Below are 21,897 nucleotides of genomic sequence, written 5' to 3' on the forward strand. Positions count from 1 at the left end.
AATTATTATATTTATTTGGAATATAATATTCAGGCTGTGAAACGATTATAACAGAGTTCTTGATGTCTCAGGGGGGTCCCTGAAGATAAGCAAAAAGGTAAAAAAATGTAATCGAACATAATAAACGGGTTGAGGTAGGTACTACCATTAACATCACTTTCTTTGATATCCCTCCAAAAATTTTACATGCCAGAGACGCTAGTGAGAGCCACTCCGCCCAATGACTCTTCTGGACTGGATCCTTAGTACTTCTTTATTTCTCTCAGTTTATCTGTTCATTATTAAAATCAAATAATAATTAAAAAAACTGCAGTTTTAGCCAATGCTTCTTTCGAAGTACTAAAGCAGGTGTTCCGTATCGTCATTAGAACAAGGTAATTTCTCTCGCTATTATCGATGATTTAGTTCTGAAGCCTACCGTTAGATGGCTTAAAGAGCAGCACTCGAGACCTGTCTGGGAATCATATGTTGTATTTCCGTGAACCCTTGTGCGAGGTTAGCTCATGCTTCTGCCGCTTGGGGTGTTGCTGTCAGTTGGCAGTCGAATGCGTGGTATCGCTGGCTTCCTTCGGTTTCACGAGGCGAGGCGAGGCGATGGGCGATGTGTGTGCACACGAGTGGAGATTGTAGTGTGTTAGGCTGCTGCAGTTGATTGTATAAAAAGCAAAAGTAATTAAAATTGTGTTTCTCTGTCAATTAGAGGGAATACAATAAACCCAGAACATACAGATAAAAAATAAGCCGTTGTGTTGTGTACTTATTCATGGGATAGCGATGTATTTTTAGTGCAGGTGTAAATGTGATATTGTTTTGGAAGTTGTGTGTGATGTGGGAGTGAACCGTAGGATAGGATACGATACGATACGACAGGTTCAATTTGAGAGAGACAGTGCATACAGTGTGAGCGCTGTGTTTTGGGAATTTTCGACGGGGGAATAACAGTTACAGAAATCGAATACTTTATTTTTTTAAAAAAAAATATATATACCAAGAAAGGTATGTTATTTTCATAGTATGTGTTTTGCGTGTTTTTTGTGTTATTGTGAGCAAATTATTTTAAATTTTGAGAAAAGTAGAAAGTGCTTTTTTTTTTTTTACTTTTTAATATTAAAAAGAAAATTGTGTTGTAGCTAGCTTCAATCAAATTTGATGTGGAAGGAGTGATCTGTTTATATTTTGGCATTACAGTTTTAAAAGTAATATAGTCTCCAAAATGAAATTAAAGAAACCCTAACTAAGGTAAGTTGACATTTTTTTTTTTTTACATTTAAGCAGGGGCGTCATTTAAGGGGGCACGGAGGAACAATTACCCCTGAGTTTGAGATTTATATAGATTTTATCAATAAAATAGTAAATCAGTGACAAACGCGAAATTTTATTTATATTAAGCGGTCTTGCTCTTCCCCCCAAGCAAAATTTGAAATGACGCTTCTGCATTTTTAGCAATAAGGAAGTTTTATTTTTTTATTTCCTCGTGAGATTTTTAGACGGAAAGTTGAAGATAACAACACATTAGTTACGATTGTGATTTTTATTTCTCCCGCATTGTTATTGTTTATATCTGAGAGTCGTCTGCAAATGTTTTTCTCCCAACGGTTAAGTGAAAGTGTTTGCTTATACCGTCTGCTCTAGCGAGAAAAACAGGAATAAATGTGGGTGGGACGGCAGTTTTATTATTTTTAAAAACTGTTGGACATTTAAGAGAAGCAGTAATTAAGTCTTTTATTACGTGATCCATAATGAGGAAATTACTTCAACTTGCTGGTTGTTTTTCTTCCATACGTACGCTTCCACCCATTGTGCAGCAGTTTAGTATGGCAGAAAATTTCATGTTGCTAATCAATGTTGAGATTTTCGTTTAATTCTCTTATCAATAGACAGTAGTTATCAGAAATAGTTGTATGGTAAATGACTCAGTTATATTGGATTGCGAGAGATAATCCGTTTAAGGCGGTGTTCAGGAAGAATGCAACTCCGGAAGTTAAAAATATACAATTGATTTATATGGAAGAATATTGGCTGTCTCATCTAATAAGAGAGAATTAGATAACTGAAATTATTTGAGCTATATCACACGGTCTCGGGATTAGCACCTATGCAGAGTACGATGGAGTGTGGAACACTCCCCACCTTATATACGTATTACAAAGTACTCAAGACCAGCATTTCTTACAGGCATGTTTTTGGAGAGCACTGTTCCCCGAAGGAGATCAAAATAATACGTCAATAATATACTAAAAACTAAATCATACCGAAACCGTGTGAAAATATGTGCCTTCCCCCCGGAACCTTTTTTTTTTTTTTTCTGAAAGAAACACTGATAAGGACTCAAGTGCAAAAACTTGATTAATTTTCTTCATGTATTGAAACAGGATTTAAAACAGCAATATCAAATGCGGTACGTATAAATATATTTGAAATCATATTAAATTACTTTTGGGAGATTGGATAGGTGCGGTTCCGGAGATATAGCCTTGGGCGCCAAAGTGTTAATCCTGCCTGTATCTCGCCTGCTTGCTCCAGAAAGTCATTGGAATCCGTTGGGAGTTCCTGACCCCCACACACCCTGTTCGCCTAAAATCTCTTCTGAATCGCAAAGTCCGAGGCTTGTCAAAAGCTTTATCTCACTCAAAAATGACATTACTTTAAATCGTCTTTATTCTCTTCTTCAAGTGGTTTTTCACAATGCTACCCTTAAATATTTTCTCGCTATATCGAATCGTTTCCTCACACCCGGGAATCTCATTTCTTTTTATGAATTTAGATTTTTAGGGCTTTCGGCATCTATGTCCATGCAGGGATGGACCAAGGGCGCCAAAACGAGCCTCAAAATGTAAACTTTATAATTCTAGTCATTGTGTGTGTGTGTTATATTCTTGTAAGGTATCGTCAATTACGTCTTTTCCCATTCCACCATGGAAGAAGGGAGTTTCATGTAGGATAAGGGGCAAGCCCCAAGATGTTACTTTTCCCGGGTGAAAATTTTACCTTGGTTCGGCCATGTTAGCCTGTCACGTTTGAAGGATGACTTCCCTCGACGAGCACACTATCCGAGGAAAAGGAAGCGGCCTGGGACCTATATGTTAGGTACCATCCAGGCATTTGTTTGGTATGAGTGAGGGAAACTTCATTCAAGGTGGCTGGCTTGAAGAAACTTTTAACACTTTTTCGACCTAGTGCCTCCACCAGGACTCGAATCCAGCACCGAAGGCGAGAGCGTTAGCGACTACGCTACGTGGGGCCATTTATTCTTGTTAAAATAAGTAGATAAAGGAAAGGGAATTGCTAGGCCATTCAATTTTTCACACCTTTTAGTCCATTTATAATATAGTTTATATATGTGGGATTCGAACGATATGTAGTTTGTGATCAATGTTTCGGCGGCAAAAGTGCACTTTGAGTAGAACGTTCAAAGAAACCGATTCACAATGGAATAGAATAGAATATTTATTGTCATTTGTTGCAATAGACATTGTCAGTATATAAATAAATATATACAAAGAAAGAAAGAAAGATAAAAGTTACAATTTACACTTGTCTTCAAATTCGTTGATACTATAAATAGAATTACTTACAAGAAAAGATTTACAATGTTTTTTGAAATCATTATCACACATCATTCGTATATGCACTGGCAATGTATTATATAGTTTCATTCCTATATATTTATAGCTTCTTTGTGTTATACTTAGCCTAATATAAGGCGTATTTAAGTCATCTTTATGTCTAGTATTATATGAATGGATATTATTACGATAACCTAAACTGCTCTCATTTTCTTTAACGTACATAAGACAACTATAAATATATAGAGAGGGAACTGTCATAATTTGTAAATCCGTAAAATATTGTCTACACGATACACTATCAGTTAAACCTTTTATTGCTCTTATGGCTTTTTTCTGCCATTTAAATACAGTCTGGGCACCTGGTGAATTTCCCCACAATATTATGCCATACTGTAGATGAGAATGAAAAAAGGCATAGTATGCTGCAAGAAGCATTGTTTCTGTAACTGTTGTTTTCAGTTTACGTAATAAAAATAACACTCTAGATAATTTCCTGCATAAATTTTCAGTATGTTCACTCCAGTTTAATTTCGGATCTAGATGGATTCCCAGTAGTTTTACAGAATGGTGCATATCTACCTGAGTCATATGATTACTAAGAGAAAAATATATAGTCTCTGTTTCAGATTCATTCATATAAAGTTTATTATGCTTTAACCATATAGATGATATTTCAAGCATTTCATTGCTTTTAGTTTTAACACTAACTAAATTTTTACTCGTATTTAGAAGAGTTGTGTCGTCAGCATATAATACAGATTTACAAGGTAGAAAACTCGGGAAATCATTAGTACTCGGGAATAAGTAGAATACGAGGAATTAAACTATTTTTTAACAAAATGAGTCCAATCTTCCCTAACCCTAAGGTAACCCGACCCTACCCTACTTATCCCTACCTTTCCTTATGTGAACAATGCCACATCCTGTGACAAAATCACTTGTTCAACTCAAAGTGCACAATTACCAATGTTTCTTCCAGATGTACTTTTCGGGTAGTTGTGTCCCCTGGAGTTCGCCAACCGCCCTAACTATGGGCCTTAGAGCGAGAGAACCGGGTTGGATTCCCGATAAGAGGTCGTGTGGTTCGGGTCCCACATTAATCTTTAAGTCCACGTCTCACATAGGCTCGGTGCTGACCAATAAATGTTACTCTTACATAGAACACCAAGACACTATTTAGTGTAGCCCCCCTGAGACTTGGATCTTCGTCGGTGGAAAATTTCTGGAAGAAAACTTGTTTATAAATTGTGATGATTTCAGAAAATAACTCGGCCGCCATTCGTCTTCCCCGTCCCCAGGAGGCATGCCTCATTTCGTGTTTAATACAGGTTTTCGCTATTGTCACAGTACGGTACTACTTTTGAACCCCAGTGTATTAAAATTCCTCTCAAAGAGTATCTTCAGAATCGTCACTGCTTATTATTATCCTGAGATTACAGGAGCTATTTCTTTGTATTGCTATCCAGCAGTTTCTGAATTAACACAAACAAATGGATTTTTTATTTTATTATTATTATTATTATTATTATTATTATTATTATTATTATTATTATTATTATTATTATTATTATTAGTTTTGAATTTTACGTGATAGTGTCTGCGAACTCCTAAAGAATCAAGACTTCCAAAGCGACTATTGTTTTTCTTCATCCAGGTGCTATCTGCGTGAACTATGCCCTTTCGTACTACTTCTCTTCTTCCTCGCCTTGTTTACGGTACTAGAACACAGGATGATTCCACGTAGTATTCTGTGTTTTAAATAAATTAGGAAGCAGTTGGGTAGGGTATACACATGTAGTGCTATGGATGAGTTAAAACGATTTCGTCGCTTTTGGTGACAATGAAAAGTGCAGGCGTGCAAGGAACTAGCGCAAAGATCCAGGTTGACTTAATATATATATATATATATATATATATATATATATATATATATATATATATATATATATATATATATATATATATATATATATATATATATATATATATATATAAGCCTATACAAAATATTCTAAAGTTAGCATAACATGAAGTGTACTTCAAACATTACTTTTCGAAAATTTATAGGGATGGGCACGAGCGAGTTTTCTTTGAAACTCGACTCGACTCGAAACAGACATGTTTAAGCTTGACTCGAGAACTCGGCTCGAAAGATTTCCTGCAACTCGGCTCGATTTAGGGTCGAGTCAAACCAAATCGAGCCTAATCCTGGTGTAATTTCATGTCTACATAAATAATATAATTATCAATGATACTGCTACTACCAATTATTATTATTATTATTATTATTATTATTATTATTATTATTATTATTATTATTATTATTATTATTATTATTATTATAACACAGTGTATAAACATGAACGATAGGCGATTTGTATCTGAATACCAAAAACTAGGTGACTGCCGACCTCGGAAGTCGTGAAGTCTAGGAGGCAAGGCCATCGTTCACAAGGTTCTGGGTTTGAGTTTCGGGGGGGAAAAGTATTCGCGCTCGAACCAAAAATTGTTGAAAGTTAATAGGGCGCCGGCCAAACATGTTGAACACCGTTCGACCCGAGTTTAGGGTTGACGGCCCTGGTCAGTCCAAATAAGCCGAGCCGGATCATCTCAACCGAACCAAACCGAGCTGATGGCTACCTCAACCGAACTGGCTCGAACCATGGGCTCAACTGAGCCGATTCCATAGCTCATCCACACCGAGCCGGCTCGAGCTGTTCGCTTAGTTGAACCGAGCCGAGCCGGTTGATATCATTACCCAGGTTGGGTTTCTGCTTGGGCTCAAATTTGGACCATGCACGTCTCAGCTTTGATGGTAAAAGAATTACAGTATATATTTAATTGGTGCTCATGACGTTTGAGGCTGCCTCTAATGAGCCTCGTTATCGTTCGTTATCCATTGTCGTCTCGTTATCGAGTCAAGACGAGATACGAGCAGTGTCCCCTCTCGTAAGCAACACAAAGTATTCTACACTACTGCTTACATTTCTCATGGCTTTCATTTTTAGGGATGCGCACGAGACAGGATTTTCCTGACAAAAATTCGAGTCGAGACACGGCTCTTCCAATAGAAAAATATACATTTTTCGAGTCGAGACATCACTTTTACAGCACATTTTCGAGACGAGACAGCCACAAATCTTGTCTTGTGCGCATCCCTATCGCTTTCCAGTCTAATCAGACCATGATTTCAAAACGAGCTGAGCGAGCGAGCCATTTATGAAACTCGGCCTCAAAAACAGTGACTCGACTCGTGCCCGTCTCTAAAAATGTATTATCTTAAAATAATTTTATTAGCACCAGTGCTCTGAAATGTTAATCAAAATTTACTACTAGAATCTCACTCGCCTCCACGGACGTGAGCTTAGCCCCTAAGGGCATAATTACTAAACTTTCAGAAGCAGTAACTCCGAAATGACTTGTTTTGGGGATAAGCGTATTTCTGGTAAAATTCTAGCCTTAAACCTTGTAACATGACTCCCTTTGCATTTGAAATTTCAAATGTTAATCAAACATGGCTGCCATAATACCTCTGATGTGTCAGACCACTTGTAGGTTTCATCATTCTCCCTAAACCCATTCTCAACGCACAAGAGTGGTGAGGACTTTCGTTTCTCCATGTATATTGATAGATTGTGTGAAATCTCCATAGTGGGTAGATTTTAAAATCTACCTATAAAGCTTATTACAACCAAGAAAGTACTTATGAGAGTTACTGGCAAGAGGGTGTAATAAAACGGGGTCTTGATATTAAATAAGTTGAGAATTACTAATCTATACTGAAATATTCTGTACCCAACACAGTATAGTCTTAACCAGGATAAAATAAATGAAGAGACCGGTTGCAAGTAAAGAGCAAAAAGTCTTAACAAATAAGTTATTACAAGATATGTTCAAAATCATGTTTTAAACTGTTCAAAATGTTTAAAACATGATTTCTTGTGAGTGTTTTAAAACATGTTTAAAGCACTTTGAACCTTTTTCGTGTTTTAAGTACATTTTGTTCTTTTTCAAAGGAAAAAAAGTTTTTTTTTTCAACCCTGGTATGTATGTGGTGTCAAAAGTGGGGAGGGAATTAGCGAATTTTGTTTCTGTTGAGGTTAGCATCCCATTCTGCACTAATGCTAGATGAGACATGGACCTATACCTTCCCGCGGGATCCAAACCAAATGAGCTCCTAACGGGAATCGAAATATGGCCACGAAGAATTTCAAATACACATTTATACAGAAGGATCACTCGTTAAGGGAAGGTTACATGATCTGTAATACAGAAACGCCCACTTGGGAAACTAGTTCAATAGATTAGGCCTAATTTTTTTCCGAGGAGGAAGAGATGAATCCTAGGCTCCAGTCTACTTAGTTAAGGCGCTGTTCAGGGTCTGATGAGGGAAGAGCGCGATGTCATTCAGAGATAATTACACCAAATTTGGTGTAATAGAATTCACCTTACCGAATTCGGGCACATCTTTAGAAATTTTTACCATTTATCAAAATGTTATATACTAAAATGTTGCGATTTTCAAATAAAATCATTGCAATATGTGGAAAAATTAGAAAGACGGCCACCAATTTATTTATTTATTTATTTTTTTTTAAATAACATTTTGGGATTATCTTTATACTAAACATAGAGTTATAGACTTTCCAATAAGGAATTTACTTCATTTACGTTGCCTGTTTACAATACTACTTCGGGGTTGTTTCTCGGACTCTAGTGAATCGGCGTCCATGTCATAGCCAAAGAAGGAGGGATCTTTATACTGACAGTAGTTAAAACTCCAATCTTCTGATTTCCGGGAGAATACTTTTCTAAGTTGACAATGATATTGCAAATGTTGTATTATTAAACGTCATCTGACCGAGAGGGAGTCTCTAGGCAAGTTTGTGTGTTAACGTAAGCCATTTTTTGTGTGAATATTAAGGGTCTTCACTACAGCGAAATTAAACTACCGCTAATTTTAGAGTTTTTCTGTAATATCTTCAAAACAAATAAAAAACATTCGAAAAACAGAAACGTAGTGAACTAGACAATACGATTTTGCATGTGATATACCTTTACCACAATTAACCTACCTGCTTTTGGTATGCCGCTATTTACACAACCGCAAAAATACTAAATCTATCTGCAGTTGCAAATTGAAAGCAGATAGATGAGTTATGATGACGGCATCGCATGCAAAATCATATTGTCTATTCCACTACGTTTCTACTTTTCGAATATTTTTATTTGTTTTGAAGATATTACAGAAAAAGTCTAAAATTAGCGGTAGTTTAATTTCGCTGTAGTGAAGACCCATAAGAGTGGTAAGCAGTGTTCATTTTAGGGGGTGGCCCGCGGGGAATTTCCCTCTAACGGGAGCTACGAAATCCTGCGGGGTAGATCTCCGATCGTGCTTAATAAGTATTACCAATATCTTCGCAGTACTGCTTTGACCTTTGGCGTATTAACATTTCTCTGGGAAAAATCGTCTAAACTCATCACTAGTGATGAGTTTTTGCATTTAAAGATGCTGTTTGTAATTTTCTGATGTACGTTCGTTCTCATAAGCTACTAAACTAATGGCATGTTCAGATGCATAAAACTCAGGACAGATTGTAATTTATTTGCATATCTCAGAAATGTGGTTTATGATATGTATCATTACGTAGTATAACGAAGACGTTTTAAAACAGATAGGAGAGAAGAGGACGTTTTAGGCAACATTCTTCGTAGGAAGGGTAATTGAGCATATCTTGCGAAGAAATTGTCTTCTTCATACTGCCATAGAAGGAAAGATGGAAGAAAAGCGATGAATAGGAAGAAGGTCTTAAGTATCGATGATTTGAAAAGTAGAGGAAACTATTGGGAGTTAAAAGAAGAAGCTGAAGATCGAGAAACGTGGAAGAAATTCTAGTCCCAAATCTGAAATTGGAAAGAAAATCCTCATTAGTTCCAGGACCTGCCGAAAGGCAGAATATTTAATAATAATAATAATAATAAAGCATAATTGTTTTAAGTAGAAAAGTCGATAGAGCAAAAATTTTCCCCAATGAAATTTTGTCATACACGCCGAACTTCTGTGATTGTTTTTAAAGTCAGGCAGTGTGAAATGGTCCATCAAAAATAGGGTAACCATTCGTAGTCACCAAATGGTTTTGATATTGCGCATCTTCCCGCAATCGTGAAGACAATTGGGGAGCTACTTAAAAACAAGGAAGTAGCTAACAATTGTCTAAAATTAATAGGAAGAAGAGCAGATGTGCTGACTACACACCACCCCAGAGGTAAAAATGTCACAAACCAATTGGTAGGCCCTGATCCGCTACACGCCATTGCACCAAGAGTTCTTTACGGGCTGTTACACCGTGCTTAATGCATCCATTACCAATACTTCAAAACAAAAAGAGGGACGCTAAATTTCAATCAAATCCATCAAAATTTCCGGAATTGTATTGGTTTTAATCGCACAAAATACACATTTGTATTTTCGTCCTTAAATAATTGAAGTCTGTGAAGAATATAATAATACATCTTTATAAGCTATTGGATTTGCTTTGGTTTGATTTAAGTTTAACATCCCTTTCAGCTTGGAGGCTATATGCGACATAAACCTACAACTCAACGTTGAATCCCAACTCGGATCTCTGCCAAAGGCGCGTACATTAATTGTAAGCCACGAGGGAGTTCGTATATTAGGATCTGTACAATCTATATCTTATGAAAATTTATTTTTTGCACAATCTGTCCGTGTTTAAGGTTCTCAATTATACGCAGTTCACTGAATTTTATCTTTCTGTCTCTTTTGGACTAATGTTCATTCTAAGAGGGCCGCAAGAACAAATCGGGTTTGCAGTTTGAGAAACATTAGTATATAGCCATTGAGGTTAATATCTTCAAGACAGCTACTGTAGATATGCTTATTGATCTTCTAAGGAGCAGGCCGACGTGAAAGCGTCTGCAGGCACTTAGATGTATGGCTAAAATTTTAGTCACGCGTGCATGCTTGTAGTATCATGATAATATGTTATTTTACGTTAGGGAGATCAGCACAGCAAGCCCTTCACGCAACATGGGTTCGTATGATTTTACACAGGAGTGGTTCTCTAACGCACTTTTATTCACTTTCCATGAGTTTATAATTAAGAAAATAAGCTACTCTATAACTTCACTATACCAAGTTCTTGCGTGTTCTGCGTTGTTAAGAAATAAAAATGGATACCTTCTACCCTCATTAATTAGTAAGAACTTTGAACTTCTAATTATATTTTCATAGTGCATGCGCTATATTGTTGTATTCTTACTTTTTAATATTTTCCCACAATTAAACAAGTATCAGTGTACACCACGGCAAGAAGTTTGGTTTGGTTTTTAGTAATTAACAACCAGATCAAGCCTAAATATAGCATTTTACCTAAAATTAGTATATAGAATTTTGAAATTAAAAAAGAAATGTTTAAAGAATTTCCATGAATAGATTAGTATTTTGTATCCTGAGCATAATGCTAACCCGCTAATCTCAAAAGCACTGCAGGGTAGTCTATGAACCAAGGATGGTATCCATAATTATTACTCCCATAGGGATACATGGGAAACCGGATTTTGTCCATACTTTGGGATCAAAGGATTTTGAATTAAAAATATTGTGCTCCCCAGGCGAGATTCCCAAATGAGCGACGTGCCTCGCCATCTTTAGGGGTCTTGATGTACTCGACCCTATATTGCATTATGTTAAGATACGTTTTTATTATTATTACTTGCTCTCACTGTCAGTATGGCCTTATGCAACCCTTAAAACATATATGAGAACATGGAGGTCTATAACTTTCACGCAGTTGATAACGTGGTAAGGTAGCCAAATCAGCTCTTACGATGTGATGGGTTGCAGAACTACAGTTGCTGGCAATCAATGCAGTACCAGTTACAAAATGAATCAAGATAACCAGGATCAAGATAATCCTGGCTGAACGTGGGGCGTTCTTTCAGTTTAACGTCCCACGTTTATGCCCTTTAGGCTAAGGGAGACGATGATTAAACCAAGTGATTAGGATTAGGAATTAGATTTCTGGGCTTTCGGCATCTAAGGCCATTTAGCCCGTCACGTTTGAGGGATGACGTCTCTCGGTGATCACACTATTAGGGGAAAGGGAAGGAAGGAAGCGGCCTGGGACTTATAAGTTAGGTACCACCCCGGCATTTGCCTGGTGTGAATGAGGAAAACCCCGGAAAACTTCATTCAGAGTGGCTGGCCTGAAAAGCTTTCTACACTTTTTCGACCGAGTGCCCCCACCGAGAATCGAACCCAGGACCGCTCGCACCGAAGGCGATAAAACAGGTGAATGATGATGGAAGAATTGATGAAATGACAAAGTGGGAGGAAACGGGATACCCCGAGAGAAAACCCGCCACAAACTTACATGACTGATGATCGAACTAGGTGCCCCACGCGCCATAGGTGAGCATTCAACCACTTAGCAACCGTTCCCGGCCCCCCGACATATGGAGCTCATGAATACTGAATATTTTTAAGGCTTCTTTTTAATTATAGAATCCACTGCATAAAGAAGGTGTCACTTTAATAAGAAAATCAATTTTAAAAAACAAAAAGCGAAAATTTTAACTTCTCCCGCAAAAATCTGGCTTTATGAACAAGAAACCTCCATCCCTAAAAACCGGCTTTTTTTTTTCATCTATACTAAAGTATGATCAAGAGTAGGGTAGCCAGTTACTCTTCCCATATTTCAAACTTGAATATGCAAAACTAGAAATTACTGAACTGGAGTGAGGGAATAGAGTGAGGATTGGGATTAGGAACAACTTATGCAAGAATTAATCATGAGCATAATATCTCTTCCTACCCAGATGTTCTTATGTATATAAGAACTAATTTTCATTTAAAGGGTTCTATTTCCATCAAAGATAGGGCAGCAAAAGGTTATTCCTTCTTTATGGTCAGTGACTCAGTCATTAGATATAACGTAAATGTCAAGACGCATTTATAGCACTCTGACTTCCTATAAAATCAATTAGTTTAGAGAATTTCCACTGCATATTATACTAAAAGTCACGAAAATTTGGTTATTAATTGGGTACGACAAAGTTGTGGATAGTCTTGCAGAATCCGACCCTATGCAGGATATCCAGGTTATCCGGAGGGGGGGGGGGGCGGAAGCCTAACCCTGTCTACCTCCATGTCTTTCAACAAGCACCAGGAGGTACCGCACCAACAAACCATCCCCCGTACCCAACGGCACGCCTAGTCGTCCATTTGGGAGGTACTTCGAAGGCTTTCCTCCCACAGGGTTCCAGCCCCTGCCTACCTCATTTTACGTAAAGGGTACACCGTACATTGCCGGTATCAATGGATGATGTAGTCCGGCTGCACCAGGCAGATATTCCCATGTGAGACAAGAATTGTTTGAAAAACTTCTAGAGTTGCCTCTGATGAACATACCAATAATTATAGGCGAATCTCTATCCACGTTTTGTCGAAAATAAGACAAGACCTTTTTTGTCCCAAAGGATGGATTAGTGTTAATTTTCAGAAAAGACGTACACTCATGTCCAAAATTATTGTCGCATGTCTATAAACATGTTCTAGAAATATAATTTGATAACGAATTCGCCCGGTATTTCTTATAATGTTAGTATGTGAATAATCGGTAAAGACATGTATGTCGGAAATTTAATGTTAAATGAATAATAAATAAGAACAATAAAACGAAAACAAAACTTTCTTGTCCATTTAGCAACATTTTGTTTTACTCATTCTAATTTTCGTTTTTATAATTCTTTTCCTATGAAATTTACCACAAATATACATTTCCCGATTATACACACAGTATCAATATTAAAAGTGCCCTGCAACATCATTGTCAAATTATATTCGTACAAGAAGACAGTTATAGATATGCGACAATCATTTTGGACATGAGTGTATCTGTTAATTTGGAGCATAATCATTGCTAAGGTGCTCGTTAAGTAGGCGGCTATTTGAAGCGTTCGCAAAGCGTTGCGGCGTATTGCTCATGCGTACGCTTAGAATACGCTGATCATGTATTTAAATGTGGATGGCTAATCACAATGCGCTCCAAACGCCAAAGCAATATAAACGCGGAGAAAACGTCAGCTCGAGCGTATTTGGTGCGTTTCGGAACAGCAGACGCCTGCTGTTTAAAAGATGTCAAAAGTAAGGAAAAAAGGAAAGACGTGTTGCTAGGCAAGAGGATTTTTAGCATGAAACAGCTGCTTGGAAGATGCTTTGTGCAGAGTATTGGAACTCTGCTATTATAGACCTGGAACCCGTGACTGGCTCACAGTATGATTTGTAACTGTGGCGAAACGCTTTGCCACCGAGTAGTAAAATTACCGAGTGCCACCTAGATCGCGTTCGCTGCGAGGGATAACGCATCAAAGACGCATTCTCGAATAGCCATACGCTAGATGTTGCAAGAAATGCGCAAAAAGTTTTGTCATGTGGCTTGGGGTAGAGATTATTCTTGAAATAAAGCAATCTGAAAAATTCCACTAGGTCTTATTTTCTGGTTTGGTGTATTTTCACGGAAACACTGTAGTATCCTAAACACCCATATGGTACACTAAGCCTTCATGTGATGCATATTTTTGTACATATTCTGAAACTTACGACACGTCCTATGTTGTTTCCATCTGTCTATCATCAGAAGGAACAATTTTGAATGCGTCCATCTAGATTCCTGTGCCAACCTCTCCGGTTGCGGTTGGTACGTTCCTTGCACTGGAAACCTATTTTCGCACACATAACATAACGATTTGTGCGTGCATGTGTGTGTCTCCTGTAACGTGATGCAATAATGCTTGTGTGAAGTGCTCGCCCAAATAACGTTGCATAATATTTTGTTGAGCGTCGTGCCAACTGGGGATGACTGGGAGGAGAAAGAGGGCGTCTCGAGGGATGCGTTGGATATCCATTAGCTGTTGGAGGAAGAAGAAGCGAGCGCTCGTGTGTGGATGGACTGCATGTGAAACGGAAGAATGACGATGCTAATTACGGTTGTTTAAATTGATTTTTTCTCTCTTTCTCTAGAAATGTATTGTATGAGGATTTTGTTTTCACAGAGAATTTAGTGTAGCTTATATATGTGTAGCGGTATATGTGTTATAAATACATACACGTTTCTTTTCTTCTTTTTTTATTTATAAAAAAGAACACACATATTTGAGCTCGTACGGCCTTTTGTGGAATTTTAATTTTAATTCTGTTTTATTCCACTTGCACATATTCGTTCGAATTCTGCTTCCTTTTTAATCTTACGTCTTACGCTTATGCCCTGTAGGCTAAAGCAAGTGGATCAGTAATGAAATGATTATGATATAATTTGTGGAATGAAACGGGAGACCCAAGAACACCCACGGTTGCAATATTATCCACCACAAACTCACATAGCCTGGAATCGAATCAAGGGCCCCTTTAACCAAAAGTAAGCACCTTGCCGTCCTACTTCCTACATGCATAATACAAAGTAAATGCGACAAATATTTGAAACACCGATATGCGTCATGAAGTACAGATACCATTACCAGAATTAGTTAAGAGAACGAGGTATATAGGTACTTGGAATGTGTAAAATATAAAGATAACCAAGAAAGTTCTGTCGCCTTTTTTTGGAGGCATGTGTTCCATTCGCCCTCACATTCTGAATTGAATGCGAATGGAGATAAGGCGAAGGTCAATTGTTGGTGTGGGTATATGCAACATACTACCTGGTTGTGGCAGTTCAGTTACACCGGGAACTTGCTTAAAGGACACAATGAACATGGAACCTCCACAGAGCGTCATAAGGGCCTGTATGTTGTACGAGTTCAAACTGGGTCAAACGCCACTGCAGCGGGACGGAAGATAATTATGCTAAGCCTTTGGTGAGAGTGTCGTGACTACGCGGACAGTGCAGCGGCGGTTTAACAAGTTTAAGGACCGTGACGAAACACTCGAAGACGGGAGACCAGCACATGTATAAAATGAAGATCTTCAGGCAACAATTGAGGCGAAGAGTGGCCAGTCATGTGAGAAACTGGGACCACAATTCAGTGTAGGTGTGGGGAAAGAAAAAGAGGGAGAAAGGGAAGACTATTGTGTTTGATATATTAAATGTTATTTGTACAGACGACGAAGGTAGTCTGTACATAATATTTATTTATCATTAAGTTTGCAGTTAGTTACCAGCTAATCATAGACAGGCCGGTAGCCAGCCCCAAAATGTTGGGGTGATCCGGTAGAAGTTGGGGGAGGGGGCGATCCAACCATATTATAGTTCATTTGCAAGCCTTCCATGAAAATTTTAGGGGGAGCTAGAGAAATTTAGAGGGGCTCGCCCCTCTAACCGCTGTGGATACGGGCCTGATCATAGTATAGTATTATCATTGATGATGATGATGACGTAATGACTGTGTTAGAATTCATAAATCAAAAATTTCTGTGTTTTCTTTTACTCTTATTTATTCTGTATTTCTTTATTATGAATACTTTGACAGTAGGAGAAAGTGCACGTGAGTAAGAATCACGTCTCGTAACATTCACATCATCCTCAAAGAAAATCAAGCTAGTCGACCTTCTAAACAATTGGAAGTCCATTCATTACTGTAGAAATTAAGTTAGTGTGTATTTTAGTAGAAGGGGGAGGGGTTTGTTTATAAATTTAGTTAGCAAGGCGTCCACTTAATAGTTTTTTCTTCTTTCTTCTAATGTTGTGCAATAGCAAGTATTTATGCTATCAATCATGGTGAAGTGTTGCTGTAGATTAGCTGACCCAAATAGAAACGTCACCACATAACAAACAGTTCGTATATTACTTGTACGTAACAGAGGAAAGGGAGGGAGGAGGAGATTCGAAGAGGTGAGAGGTCGTACCAAGACACGCATAAAAAGAAGATTGATTGAATCCAGTAATCTTTGATTGGTCAGTTTATTTATGTTGTTTCGTCCATTTTCGTTTTTAGAGCCCACGATATCGACGAGCATTAGTATTTGGTATGACATGCATTATTCTCACATTAAAAATTATATTAATTTCTGGTCATAAATTACATTTTCCTCTGATTTCTGATTTGATAAGTAAGTCTATTTCAGTACAAAATCTACAAACTCTTGGCGCAACAGCCCGTAGAAACCTTGAGATCTACAGGTTGGTGTGTGACACTCAGGAGCGGATCCAGGGGAGGGCGATCGCCCCCCCAGAAGAGGAGACTTTCTTATTTTATATATATTCATCCCAAAGTTTGGAGCCCTTAAAAATAGCAATATGACAACCCCCCCCAGAAGTCAGTCCTGGATCCGCCCCTGGTGACACTCATGCTTTTTGGGGTGACGTGTGGTCATCACATTGCTTCGAGTTACCGTTAACAGCCTGACATACTAAAAATAATACAAAATTTGACATTTTTCTCTTGCGTGTTTTTCATAAGTGAAAGGAGATAATGAAATGCAACTTACCATAATTATAGATAATGTTATTCTACAACAGAACATATTAACCTCAAGAATGTTCAGTGTTGCCATCCACAGAAATTACAGTGTTGCCAGAATAACATTTTCCCCAAAATCTAAGTCATGGTAGCGACTAAAGGAACGTAATAGTTGTATTTAGTTTGTAATACACAAAATAGTTTTAACATGCACTTATTAAGATTAAATAATAATGTTATTTAAAAAGTAGTTCACAGGATACCACAATAACATAATACGTAACCAAATGCAATTGAGTTCGTTCCTCTAGTCGCTGCCTTAACTTAGATTTTGGAGGGATTGTTATACTGGCAAAACTGTAATTTCTATGGATGGCAACAGTGAAAATTCTTGAGGTTAATATTTTCTGTTGCAGAATAACATTATCTATGATTATGGTAAGTTGCATTTCATTATCTCCTTTCACTTATGAAAAACGAGCAAGAGAAAAATTGTAAATTTTGTATTATGTTTACTATGTCAGGCTTTTAATACAGGCTTTCTAGACGAGTCCGCTACTTTTCTTTCAAGTACTTCCCCAATTATTCTCACGACGCAGTACCTACACCGTCTGGTGAATACGATGGGTCTCTCATTTTCTTTAGACCAGACGCGGGACTGCTTGACTTCACTGTTCTCACGAGATGGGGTATTCCATTGTGGCATGGTGACTTTATTTCAGTACATTTTACTATAAAGTGTGGATATGCAACATACAAGTGGTACTGGGTGTTCTAGAGGTGAGCGAAAGTTGTTGTACTTGTTGTACTTGCATATGTTGTACTTGTTCATTACAGTCTGTACAAAATACATTTTTCCCATCAATTAATAGAGCATCTTCGCCAACAACCCACAGCTTCCCACATGGGAATAGTTTGGAAAACTTTTATTTTGATATACAATGTACGTACAACAGAAAAATTTTGTCAACTGGCTTCATTCGTTGAATGTAAAGTGTTTCTACTGTTGAGGTCAGTCATCCGCGCCAAAGATATGTCTTGTTTAGACTCAACATATGATTCATGCTTTTTCCTCTCTTCTGATAAGCCCAGAAATCCGACGGAGATATGTTAATTAAGAAATAACTAATTTAAACGTCTAACCAGGTCATCTACTACCTTTGAACTCAAAGTTCTATGGAGAAACTACTTTATTGAATGAAGTGTAAAAGTGATTAAGCGTAATTATTCTACAAATTGTGCATTTATATGCAGTGATGGTAAAAATGTGCACCAATCTCGTAAATATGCATTATATATCCTATAAATATGGTTATTTTATCTGCAAACCAGCTGTAACGCATTTACTGTATACGGGGTGTTTCAAAACAACACCGACAACATTTGGGAGGTGATTCCTGACACCAAGATAAGACAAATAGTATAGACCAATCTGGGTGCACAAATGTTTCCTTTCAGAGTTATAGGCTGCCGAAAACATGAAAAAATGAACTTTAAAGATCCATAGCTCCAAAACAATGGAACCTACCGTAGTCGGGTCAAGACTTCACTTAGGAGCTAATATGTACGCTATCCAAAAATATATGTTTCAGAATCCTAAGGTACTCACGTAACAATTTTTATAGAGGAAGTTTGGCTACGGGCATATAATCTGAAATATTCACCAATTACCTTTATAAAAATTGTTGCAGAAGTACCGGAGGATTGTGAAACTTGTATATTTGCATAGGGCAGATACTAGTTCCCAAGTGAAGTCTTGACCCGAGTTTCGGAGCTATGGACCTTTAAAGTTCATTTTTTAATGTTTTCGGCAGCCTACAACTCCGAAAGGGAGCATTTGTGCACCCAGGTTGGTCTATACTTTTGGTCTTATCTTGGTGTCAGGTATCCCCTCCCAAACGTTGTTGGTGTTGTTTTCAAACGCACATCGACGATGGACGAGACACGACATGTGAAAAAGCATGGAGAGCATAGAATGTCAGTTGGAAGCAAACTTGTTGAGATTCTCGGAATAAATAAATGAGTACAAGCTCCTGTCATTATGGGCTCTGTGAGTGCATAGCGACTGATAATTCGAGCGAGTGGGCATCTCAATTAGGTTGGTGAGCGCGTGCCCAATGACGATAATAAGGGAGGTATCGCGAACCTCATTGAAGATGAGCGAACGCCAGCTCAGGCGAGATTGAGTCTGAGTTAACGTGAGTTTCATTTAGGTTAGTGAGCACTAGCGTGAGTCTGAGTGAGCTCTAATTGCAAGCGACTTTTGGTTGTGAAACGCCTTTGGGAAATGAAAACCTGACCCACGACCCACTATGACTCACTTTGACCCACGACCCACCATGACCTAGCAGTCATCTTGACCCACTCGTGAGATATTAAATTCTTCGCAAAAATTCTGACCCCCTGCTCTGTCCTTAGGATATGTATTATAATGAAAGAGATATGATAGCATTCTAGTTGGGATTAGGGCCTAACTATATACCAAAAGTCATTTCATTTGCCTTGAACATGTGGCTGTGATGATCTCGCACATATAGTTATATTCAATTTTTTATATAACAATTCATATATTAGAGATGATTCGAAAGTATATTTTTCAGTAGGCATCTCCTGAAAAAAACTCTCGGCTGTGTCTTGAAAACCAAGTAGTAAGTCCTATCAATATCCAAAAGTGCCTGAAGTGCTTTTTTCACTTAGAGATATAAGGCCTTATGCAGAGTCGTTCTGACGCATGATTAGTGCCATACTAAAGGGTTCGACTAACATATGTTTCCTGCAGTAGTCAGGCCTTTAGTATGAATTTAATCATTCGTCAAAACGACTCTGCATAAGGCCCATAGCTACTCATCTTAGGCAAATAAATAGTAATAAATCGAAAAGGAAGAAAAATGGATGCTTTGAAAGTAAAACGTAGACAAATTCACCAGTGTTCAGAAGATGCTGTCTACAATGTGCTGAGCAGAGTGGGTCGGTGGATCAGAGTGGATGACAGTAGGTGTTGGGTCGCAATGGGTTACGTCCTGTTGACCCACGACCCACTGATCAACTCCATCTCTGGTGATTACACGACCACAGTTGCAAAGATTGAGTTATATGTGTAGCGTTTTCATGCCTTGAAAAGTGAAGTGAAAAAAATACTGATTTAGACCATTTAAAAGAGAGTATTACTTCTGGATTTGATAAATTATAACCCAACAACATTACTGATGTAATATGTTGGTGTGTACTTAAAAGATGTAATTTGTGCATTCAAACTCACGGAGGATACTTTGAACTTAGATTAGAAAGTAAGGCTACTTAAACCAAACTTAATGTTGTGATTTGAATTTCGTAGTTGATAATAATAATATATTTCAAATGCATTTTGTCAAATGACTCATAACCACCATGGACAATTCATTGGTATACGTTTGGACTGTAAGTAAACTCTGCTTGTACAGAAATTACAAATGGATGTCTTTCTTTGTTCCTCTTCATTTGTTTTAAAAGCCAATTACTTTTCTTCTTCCCCCACCTCTTTCTATTTATATGTGTGTTCGTGTGTGTAGCTGAGCGTAAATCCTGTTGTTGCGTGTTATAGCTGTGTGTGTGTGTGTGTCTGGTTGCAGTTTCAAGAACATTAAATATTGCAGAATCTATACTTAATGTTGCACTGAACGTCTATTTATTTCTGAAGGAAGTTTTGCAGCCATTCTCGAACTGGCCAGGGCCGGAATCCTGGCTGGGGCCCCATCCTCAACTTCGTTTCTTATATATATAAATTTTTAATCCTTATGTAAGTATGTACAACATAACAAAAAGAACCACGAAATTCGGACCTACATCAGATGCACGTCACTGAATATTCCCACGGACATAAGAAACATATCTGTAGAACTTACTACGTCCAGAAGGTCCCCAATAACTTACGGACTCCTTCCCAAAGGTTACTGCGATGTATAATACAATAGAAATAGCATTAAGAAAACATAGCACATCCGTAGTTTCTCGTTCAATTATGATCATCATTACAGCTTCAATTTACAATAGAGCAAACATAATGATGCACATTTTCTCATTACAGTAATTGAATTTATGCAATCAGTAGGGCTGGCATAATTATAAATTTTACATATTGTATATATAAATACATATTTAAGGATTTTTAACGTAAAATGAATATTTCGGGTATTTATGTTGCTGCTACAACTAAACGCTAAATTTATGGAACTAAAATAGTTATTGTCTGTCCGTCACTTGAAAGTAGTAGAAATTAAATAACTTTGTGGAAGAAACAATGAACTATCTTCTTAGTTTTTTGTTGACTGACCTTATTAACAACTATTGGCTCTGTAGTTTGTATTCCATAAACAAAATACGGGACATTTTAGCGTTCCGGCAAACGTTTTTGGGACACCGAGGCAGAAGTCTGAGGCAGGAACGATCCCGTATTTTACGAGATGTATACGACCTCTACCGTGGGGTCCCTAAACTGCTCTTCCGGCCGGGGCCCCGGGGAGCCCAGTCCGACCCTGGTGATGACTGAAATTTACGTATATTTACTCTTATAAAATGTTCATTATTTACAAATCTCCCGCATATATTAGCGTGTGACTTTGCCCGTCTGCCACGATGTGTTGTAATGCTCCTGAAATATTGAAATTCGAATGCCGGTCCATGGTACTCACTTACAATTGTTCGAGTTCGTTTCTTTTAGAGATACAAAAAAGGCAACTTTTTCAGGTTAAGAATAGCGTTCTTTAATATCGTCTGTTAGTTGGAATATTCTTCATTCCCCTTTTACTTTCTCTCTTAACTTCTATTACATGACTAATAAGACAATTTCTTCTGTAACAGTGTCCAAACCAGTTTCCGAGTGTTCACCCCGGCGAAATTAAAATACCGCTAATTTTACAGTAATTATGTGATA

General features: G+C 37.7%; 1 protein-coding gene across 1 annotated transcript in view; it reads left to right on the forward strand.

The window, feature by feature from the left end:
* Window positions 1–491: 491 nt before the first annotated feature.
* rut (adenylate cyclase rutabaga) overlaps window positions 492–21,897 on the forward strand; it is a gene marked incomplete in the record, with an annotated part of 698,554 nt that continues 677,148 nt past the window's right edge. Inside the window, 1 exon segment of the mRNA XM_081741008.1 lies at window positions 492–996.

This window comes from Thermobia domestica, chromosome 15 (assembly GCF_964235325.1).
Source record: "Thermobia domestica chromosome 15, izTheDome1.hap1.1, whole genome shotgun sequence".
Classification (NCBI taxonomy): domain Eukaryota; kingdom Metazoa; phylum Arthropoda; class Insecta; order Zygentoma; family Lepismatidae; genus Thermobia; species Thermobia domestica.